This window comes from Amphiprion ocellaris, chromosome 15, assembly GCF_022539595.1.
Source record: "Amphiprion ocellaris isolate individual 3 ecotype Okinawa chromosome 15, ASM2253959v1, whole genome shotgun sequence".
In the NCBI taxonomy this organism is placed as follows: Eukaryota; Metazoa; Chordata; class Actinopteri; family Pomacentridae; genus Amphiprion; species Amphiprion ocellaris.
Genome location: NC_072780.1, coordinates 1,561,697 through 1,571,485, shown reverse-complemented (window position 1 = coordinate 1,571,485; position 9,789 = coordinate 1,561,697). Strand labels below are relative to the sequence as shown.

The window sequence follows — 9,789 nt, the reverse complement described above, 5'->3', positions numbered from 1 at the left end:
GATGTTTTGGGGTTGTACTTAAGGAAAATCATTATAAAACATTCCCACAAAGTTCCATGTTAACAAAGTAAGAACCTTTTATTTGAGTTGATTGATGAAGCATGACCAGACTTTCTATGTGTTCGCTGGCTGGACAAAACCTGCAACTCTGATAGAAATATAAAAGTCTTGAAATGTGAAGTTGTAGTTGTTAATTTAAAGGTAATAATATACTACAAAATGCCCCTGCCTGGTTAATCCATTGAGCAGTTACCTGTAAAAAGCATTTCGTCAGACTTTCAGTGGTGAAATTAACTTTTTTTTGTTTCTTTTTTAAAAAAATATCTTTAAGGTCAGACTTATTACGTTGACTTTTACAGTAAAAATAAATTTTGAAAAGTCTGTCTAAGGTTGAATGCTCAGCTTCTTTATATAATTATGCTTCTAAGTTGAAAAAGACATCTTGAAAATACATCAGGTCTAATGCATTTCAGTGTTTTCTTTCTCTAAATGTCTCACATGGTTTCATTTCAGTGAATACCATCCAAAATTTCAGGAAAACCAAAGACCAGAGAAAACCTCAACACAGATTTTTTTTTCAGAACTATTTATTTTTGTCTTTTTTCTCCCTGATATAGTCTTTTTAGTTTCTAGTTTTGTTTTGTTGGTTTCACGTCCTGCTTGTGTTTCCAATTCCTCTTCCTGTTTTATTTTGAAATCGTCCTTCCTGGTGCATTACAGCTACTTTTATTTCTGCTCGTTGATTACTCATTGTTTTCACCTGCGTCTCGTTAGCATCCTGTCGCCTGCCAGGCCTCATGTCTTCGTGTTTCTGGATAGTTTAGATTTAATCTCCTCACTTTTTGGATTATTTCTTTCCTTGGATCACCAGCTGTCCCTCTGATTGTTCACCAGTAAGTTTTGTTGCAGAAAGTTTGTCTTCTTTAACATCTGTTTGTCTGCTCTTGGATCCGTCCTTGATAACTCCATGACACTGATTAATCGTGTTTGCAACCCTCAGATGTATCTGCTCTCCCAGTATATAAACTGGATATGAAGTGGTTGAAACCAGCAGCAGCTCCACTAATATGCTGCTGACACACTGATGCTTCACTGTTAATAATCTAATGATGGCACACACAATAATATATCAATCAGAGGCGCCAAAGAAGGACTTTTGCTGCAATACTTTACATTTAGTGGCTGTGCAATTTAAGTGGGATTCTTCATGATTTTATTTGTAAATTAGTATTTTTATTTTGCTTTGTTGATCCTTTAAGTACTGATATTACAGACACCACCTGCTGTGACTTCCATAATGTAATTAAAGTAGAAGAAACAGCTTTTTGGCCAGGATTATAGTTCTTATTAGTTAGCATTGTGTGTTTGGCTAGCATTATGTGTTGGTTACCATCATGTGTTTGGCAAGCATGATGTGTTTGGCAAGCATGATGTGTTTGGTTAGCTTTATGTGTTTGGTTAGCATGATGTGTTTGGTTAGCATTGTGTTTGGTTAGCTTTATGTGTTTGGTTACCATCACGTGTTTGGTTAGCATTGTGTTTGGTTAGCATGATGTGTTTGGTTAGCATTGTGTTTGATTAGCATGATGTGTTTGGTCAGCATTATGTGTGTGGTTGGCTTTATGTGTTTGGTTAGCATTATGTTTTTGGTTAGCATTGTGTTTGATTAGCATGATGTGTTTGATTAGCATGATGTGTTTGGTTAGCTTTATGTCTTTGATTAGCATGATGTGTTTGGTTAGCGTTATGTCTTGGTTAGCATGATGTGTTTGGTTAGCATGATGTGTTTGGTTAGCATTATGTGTTTGGTTAGCATTGTGTTTGGTTAGCTTTATGTGTTTGGTTACCATTATGTGTTTGGTTACCATTATGTGTTTGGTTAGCATGATGTGTTTGGTTAGCATTGTGTTTGATTAGCATGATGTGTTTGATTAGCATGATGTGTTGGTTAGCATTATGTGTTGGTTAGCATGATGTGTTTGGTTAGCATTGTGTTTGGTTAGCTTTGTGTGTTTGGTTACCATTATGTGTTTGGTTAGCATGATGTGTTTGGTTAGCATGATGTGTTTGGTTAGCATTGTGTTTGATTAGCATGATGTGTTTGGTTAGCTTTATGTGTTTGGCAAGCATGATGTGTTTGGTTAGCATGATGTGTTTGGTTAGCTTTATGTGTTTGGTTAGCATGATGTGTTTGGTTAGCATGATGTGTTTGTTAGCATGATGTGTTTGGTTAGCATTGTGTTTGGTTAGCTTTATGTGTTTGGTTACCATTATGTGTTTGGTTACCATTATGTGTTTGGTTAGCATGATGTGTTTGGTTAGCATTGTGTTTGATTAGCATGATGTGTTTGATTAGCATGATGTGTTTGGTTAGCATGATGTGTTTGGTTAGCATACGACCGCTGAAACTGTCCAGACAGATCACTGAAGCTGCACTTAAACTGCTGACTGGCTACATCTGTAAAGACTGGCTCATGTAAAGGCTGTTTGGCTGCGATATCTAGTTGTAATCCTGCAGGTGTACATTGTGGGAACTGATGCTCACACATTTTGGTTGACTGATTGCTCTGTTTTTTCTTTTAAAGAGTAAATATTCCCTGTATGTTTGCTGTGGTTAGCTGGACATCAAACAGCCAACTCTTCACTCCAGATGTTCAGATTCCCAGCTGTTGGACTGCTCAGCGCCCTCCTCATGGATCTGAGGTGAGTTCCTGCTGCTCCTGGTGTTTAGTTTCACTGCTGTGTTGCTGCTCCTCTGGTTGTCCAGTTTGCTCTACATTGCTAAATCTGTGCTCTCATCAGCGTCTTTTCATCTGGTTGTCACGTTGCTCGTATCTTAACTGGTCTTCTATATGAGCTGCGTTGGTTTTGGGCCTGCTTCCACCTGGCAGCGTGGAGTTGTTTGGTTTTCTGTTTCCGTGGTTTATGGTCGATCCTATCACAATGGGATCTATCTGCAGTCCTGCTCCTGCTAATTTGGCAGCATTGGATTGAGCTACTTGGAACGTAGAGTGAGCTGAGCTGCCAGTTCCACCACATTAAACGAAGCTTCACTACAACGAAGCTACACCCAGAGAAACGCAGCGAGCTTAGTTCCACCAACACATCACAATTCACTGCTTCAGAAACGATGGATAAGATCCCAGCGTCCAGGTTCAGGCCTGAGCACTGGACTCTGAAAGCCTCCCCGTAGGGCCGGAGTGTGAGAGTGCATGACGACGCCGCATGCTGCTTGGAAATGACGCGTTGTCATTTTTAAAAAAGTGGTTTCTGACTTGTGTTTTGTTTAGCTGGATCTGCTGTGACTAATGGAAGTCAGGAAAGCCATGAACATCAGTAAATCTTCTGTTTGACTGGAAATACAAATAACTATACAAACATAAGTCACCACAACACCAGTAGCCACATGATGCCGTTATCTGATGAACCTCCAGCAGGTTTCTTCCCTGGATCATCCATGCTTGGTTTGTGTATGTTTTCATAACCCTCGTGTCGTCCTACGGGTCAAAATTGACCCGGTTTAAAGTTTGAAAATGTGGGGAAAAAATCTATTTTCACAGTGAAACTTCTGATGTCCACATTTTCAACATTTTTGGGAAATCTTTGAACATTTTTTGGTGGGAAAAAAAAGAAATGTTAAAAATGTTTAAGAACTTTCAGAAAAAAAATCAACCAAAATCCAGCAAATTTCGCTGGATTTTGGTTGATTTTTTTTCTGAAAGTTCTTAAAGAAAATATTAGAAGCTTTATTGATATTTTTAGAATCCTTTTAGATATTTTTAGGATTTTTTTGGAAGATTTTTACTCATTTTTTTGAAAATATTTACAAGAATTTTCTTGCCAAACTTGGGGGATTTAAAAAAAAAAAAAAAACCTTTAAGGAATTATTGGAATTTTCTTCCTGAAGGTTTTGCAAATTTTCATAAATTTGGGGAATTTTTGTTCTGAATTTTTGGATTTTTTTCAGACAAGGAAACAATATTTTTTGGTGCCTGTAAATGAAGACAACTGGAGGGTGAACCAGGTGGCAGGACAACCATGTTTCTACATCACAGGGGAATGGTCAACTGACAATTTCTAGGAGAGCAGTTTACACTTTGGAAGCTGGTAAGGTCAGTCATGTGAAGCTCCACAACCAGAAATAACTGGAGACAGGACAAAAACTAGCAGAAAGAGAAGACACAGAGTTGATTGTCTTCAGTGGTGGCAAATAAATGTGTATATATGGAGAAAGAGGAGAGTCAAGGGAAATCCTTCAGTCTATGGCAGCATAACTCAAGTCTGCTTCAGGGTCCTCTGACTATAAGATTTATCCAGAATCAAAGTTTGAAGCCTAAGCTTAAAGCTGGAGAGGGTGTTTGCCTTCTGAACTCAAACCAGCAGCTGCTTCCACAACAGACCAGCTTGATAACCAAAGGCTCTGCTACTAAAACCTCTGAAAAGCAAACTCTGTTAGAGAGTTGCTGTTGGATTCTGATAATGTGGAAGTAACAAATGCATGGATGAGTTTTTCAGCATCACTCTGAGGTTAGGATGCTCCTGATTTTGACAACATCGCTGTGCTGACAGAAAACCATCCTAGAGACGTGTTTTATGTGGGAGTTGAAGGACATGAACTGGTCAAAAATAACTCCATGGTTGATCACAGTCGTGCTGCAGGCCGATGGGAGGCCAGTAGTTTGCTGTAATGGGGTGTTTATTGGTATTCCAGTATTCCAAGTACCCGATTTCTAGTGATGGTCAGAGAGCAGGGAGGGGGCTATATGTAAATACAGGCTGAATAGAGGTTATTTTGTGTATGGTTGCTAATAAGACAAAAAGAACAAAGAGTTGTTGAATCAAGGGGTCTGGCAAACAGTTGAAAATAGCAAAAGTGTGACAACAAAAGGTAAGAGGGCATCTGACAGACAGTAATAAATAACAGATAAAATAATTGTGGATAACTGGGGAAATGGAATGAAGAGTGACACTAGAAGGTATCTGTAGCAAAAGGTGTGATATTTTCTTCATCACCATCCTGTATAGCATTAAATTAGTCCATGTGTGGTACATTCAGACCACCAAAGAAAAGTCTGTCATATTAATGCAACAAACTGATGCTTCTACCAGGACTGAGCTGAATAACTTCACCGTTTTTATGTCCTTTCAGTCGCTCTACAATTTTTCATTGCTTCCTGCCTGAAAAATGGAATAGAAATGTGTTCTTGCTGTCGGCTGCTTCTCAGTGCCGTTTAACCCGTTGACGTTAATGAGCTCTTAAACCCCAGCTGTAGATCCAGGACTTCTCTGATGGAAACCTTCTTGAATTGAGAATCTCAAATCCTAAATTTGCCAAAGATTCCTGCAGTGTGATCTGAAGTGTCGGAGGTCGTCGGAAAACACTAAAAAAACAACCCTTTTCCCATCATCCCTGTGAGGTGTGCTGTGTTTGTGTGCCGATGCCGTTAAATGTCAGCGGCTTCACTCTGATGAGAGAATCTAACGCTGGGATCTAATTGGCTGCTGCTGCCGGTCTCCTGTGGGCTCAATCAGACAGAATCTCACAGTCGGACCTCCATATCCCAGATGTCAGCGATGGAGGTTTTCACACAGATAGCTCTGTGACGAATGAACCCAGTCAGAGGCTGATTAATGTGGAGCGTTCTGATATTCACCTACTGGTAATGTGCATTTATATGTAGGACTGTTGACTTTCAAGGCAATATTTGAGATGTAAAATGTTCATATTAACAATTAGATTTATTCATGTCTATGAGACAACTCTGTGGCTCAGACTTTATAAAGTACTTTTCATAGAAAAAAATACAACATAAAGTGCTTTACATTTAATTCAATTCAATTCAATTTTATTTATATAGCGCCAATTACAGTCAAATTGTCTCAAGACGCTTTACAGAACCCATATGCCTGAACCCCCAGAGCAGCCCTAAGGAGACAGTGGCAGGAAAACACCCTTTTAACAGGGAAAAAAACCTCGAGCAGAACCCGGGTCTTTATGTGGAGGACCCATCTGCTGCTGGCCGGGTGGGTTGAGAGGGACAGAAGAGGTAGAGAGGTAGAGATAGAGGGATGGAGGTAGAGATAGAGGTAGAGGGATAGAGATGGAGGGGTAGAGATAGAGGGATACAGATAGAGGTAGAGGGATAGAGGTAGAGAGGTAGAGATAGAGGGGTAGAGGTAGAGATAGAGGGGTAGAGGTAGAGATAGAGGTAGAGGGATAGAGATGGAGGGGTAGAGAGGTGGGGGGTGGGACACAAGGACCATAAAACACAGCCACACATCTGAAGCATCCAGCTCTGGGACCAGGGACACTCGGAGAAAGGACACAGAAAGAAACAGAGTGAATGATTTACAGATAATAAAATGCAGTTAAAACAGTCCAAACAAAACCTCGGGCCCCAAAGTCGTGTTAGAAATAAAGGACTCTAAAACACACAGATTGAGGAATTGAAGAAACGCTAATGAAATAAAATAAGATAAAAAAGCTAGTTAAACAAAAAAATAAAATAAAATGAGATGAAATATCTATTATTGAAATAGAAATGGACAGAGATAAAGTCAAAAGTGATAAAAGAAGAAATAAACTAGACATTAAATGGACAAAAATACACAAATAAGTGAATTAATAGAGAAATCAATGAGTAAAATGAGTTCAGAACGTTAATAAATCAATAAAATCTCTCAAATCAATCAAAACCCTGACTGAAAGGTAGATCTTGAGTTTGCCTTATAAATAACCAACACATATATTGTAAGTAAGATGATCTAAAATGTGTCTGCATTATTTTATTGATGTATTTCTGTTCTGTGATCAATATACTGCATCATCAGAGATATATCAATAGGTTTTTCCTCCAACATCGACTTTTAATTCAGCTTTTTTTATTAATTATCTATGTATATTTAGTTTTGTTATTTATTTATTTTTTGCTCTTTTTTCTATATTTGGGTTTATATATATTGTTGTTTTTGTTTTATTTGATCTTTTTTTGTGCTAATTTTTTTTCTATATTTGAGTCTTTCAGGGTTAACTGAACTCTGATCCCAACTTAAAATTCCTGATGGGTTCATAAACATTGGAAAGGCCTTGATGTCCTCTACTGAACACATCAGGATCTAGTCTGGTAGCTCAAATTAATTAAAAGATGAAGAACAAAAACACATGTTCAGCACAGAGGACATAAATGAACGGGCTGGGTCTCAGGAGGATGTATAATTGCGATGTTTAGTTGAGTATTTACAGTGAAATAGATTTAAATACGTGTCATTTCACTCTGACTGCTTGTCTTTTTGCACCACAGAGGCAAAAATAATGGCATCAGATGTGCTCTTTCCTCAAAACAACCTCCAAGATGTGATCAGCAGAAATGATTTTTGAGACTGAGAGCTGAACCTTAAAGGAGCCGTCATCGTGCTCCCAGCTGCCCTCCACCGTGATGACGTGGCCTTGTCAGGACCTGCTGGCATTTCAGGCTTCTCTGGGGGGACTGGAGTTAACAGAAAGGTGAAGCGTGATTAATGAGAAGATGGACGTGAAAAGACAGCAGAGGAGGGATGAGGGAGGATGGATGTGAAGCAGCAGGATGTCTACAGACTGATGTAATCTCTGGGGTTTGCTTTGATGGAGCCTCAGATGGACTCACATGTTCTGTCTTTAATGCTGCTCCAAGTTCCCACTGCAGACCTTCACACTTTTTTCTGATTTCCTGATTGGCTTTTGATGGATTCACATTCATTAGCGGTTTTAGTCGAGTGTTTTCAACTAGATTTTGAATGTGTTTGTTCTGGAATTGTTCCGCTATGACACGATGCTGCAGCTTAAACCTTCCCAAGTCACTGAAACAACCAATCAGGACACGATATGTTCTGTTAATATACACTACCATTGTAATCATCAGTTAGCCTTTCAACACCAATAGCTAACACAATGTAGCATTACAACACAGGAGTGGTTGTTGCTGATGAGCTAAAGTTGCTCTAAAATGAGTTGAAGTTGCTCTTAAATGAATTAAAGTTAAAAGTAAAGTCTCTGAGCGAAGGGAGGGACAACGTGGTTCTGATTCTGATTTGGTCCAGAAAATGACAGTTTGCTTCTGCCCACATGAATGAATGGATCTGTACAGCATGCAAAGAAGAAAACAAGAGGACCAACAGCAATATGAGTGATTTAGAGCAACATAATAACCACAAATGTACCACAAATGTTACACAACTTGGCACTAGGTGAGATTTTTACAGTCTACTACTGTTTGATTATCACTGATAATGATACAACGGGCTGCATGATTATTAAAACCATAATCACAATTAGTTTGATCAAAACCGAGATCACAATTATGGATTAGTCTTTTTATTGCACTTTTAAATAACCGGAGTCCTGCTTTCACTTTACATTCCTGCTAGTCTACAGATCTGGATCAGAACAGGTCTTAAAATATGACTTCACTTGGACTCTGAGCATCTCCTAAAGGAGAAATCTGCTTATCGACACACACAACAATTTACCGATGGTCCCTAAACACACCATAGACAGTGCAGAGAAGCCTCTAGTCTCCTCTCTGTGAAATAATGCATTCTGATGTCAGATTTAGCCAAGTTGAAACCACTTAATCGTATCTACATGGACTTTTTCCCTGTGACTGGAGCATTTTCAACATCAGTATCATGCTCATTTAATTATTTGAAGCCAGAATCACTCTTCATACTGAAATGATTGTGCAGGTACAGTGATGCGTGTCCACTGAAGCAGGTTTCCACATGTGGAGCTTCTAATGGAGGATGCTGTGGAGCTGCATGATGAGGACTCAGTGTTTCTCCACCTCTGCTGCTTCGACCATTTTCAAAATTCTGTCTTTGAAACGTCTCTGAATAATCAGAGTAACTTCTTTAAATCTGGACCTGATTGTTCTGTTTTGCATCATTATACTATTGAACATTTTAAGTTGATGCAAGAATGATGACATTTTTCTTTTTTTTAGCATCAGAAAGTTGTTTTACTTGTTGTGGTTTCATCCAGTGCTTGTATTTCCTGGCAGTAAAGTGCCACGATATGCTTTAAATAAATGCAAATAGTTACTGAGGGTGTGAAGGAGGAGGTAAACATGTAGCTGTAGTTAAGGAATAGAACAACTTCTTCTGCTGTTTCTGCCCATAAATGTTCTGTTTATAAAAAATAATGAACAGATATTCTCAGGAATAGTGTTTATGATGGGAGTATTGTGCCTAATTTGTGCACAGAAATGAATCTTTTGCCTTATGAATGAGCAATTTGTAATCTTGAATTAAAAAGCCTTGTCATGGTTTGTTTCCTTTAACCCTCCTGTTGTCCTCCTTGTCTGAAAAAAATCACAAAATTCTGCAAAAAAATTCTCCAAATTTCTGAAAATTTGCAAAACCTTCAGGAAGAAAATTCCAATAATTCCGTAAAAGTTTCTTTTAAAAAAATCCCCCAAATTTGGCAAAAAACTTCTTGTAAATATTTTCAAAAAATGAGTAAAAATCTTCCAAAAAAAAAATCCTAAAAATATCTAAAGTGAGTCCATATATATCAGTAAAACTTCTAATATTTTCTTTAAGAACATTCACATAAAAATCAACCAAAATCCAGCAAAATTGACTGGATTTTGGTTGATTTTTTTGTGAATGTTCTTAAACATTTGTAACATTCCTTTTTTTCCACCAAAAATGTTCAAAGATTTTCCAAAAATGTTTAAAATGTGGACATCAGAAGTTTCACTGTTAAAATATATTTTTTCCACATTTTCAAACTTTAAAACGGGTCAATTTTGA

General features: G+C 38.1%; 1 long non-coding RNA gene across 1 annotated transcript; it reads left to right on the top strand.

Annotated features, from left to right (window-relative positions):
* The first annotated feature begins 730 nt into the window (after nucleotides 1-730).
* Nucleotides 731-9,284, top strand: LOC111564551 (uncharacterized). The gene is made up of 3 exons (XR_002745790.2): nucleotides 731-893; nucleotides 2,586-2,703; nucleotides 7,302-9,284. It is a non-coding gene; the product is annotated as an uncharacterized LOC111564551 (long non-coding RNA).
* The last annotated feature ends 505 nt before the right edge of the window (nucleotides 9,285-9,789 follow it).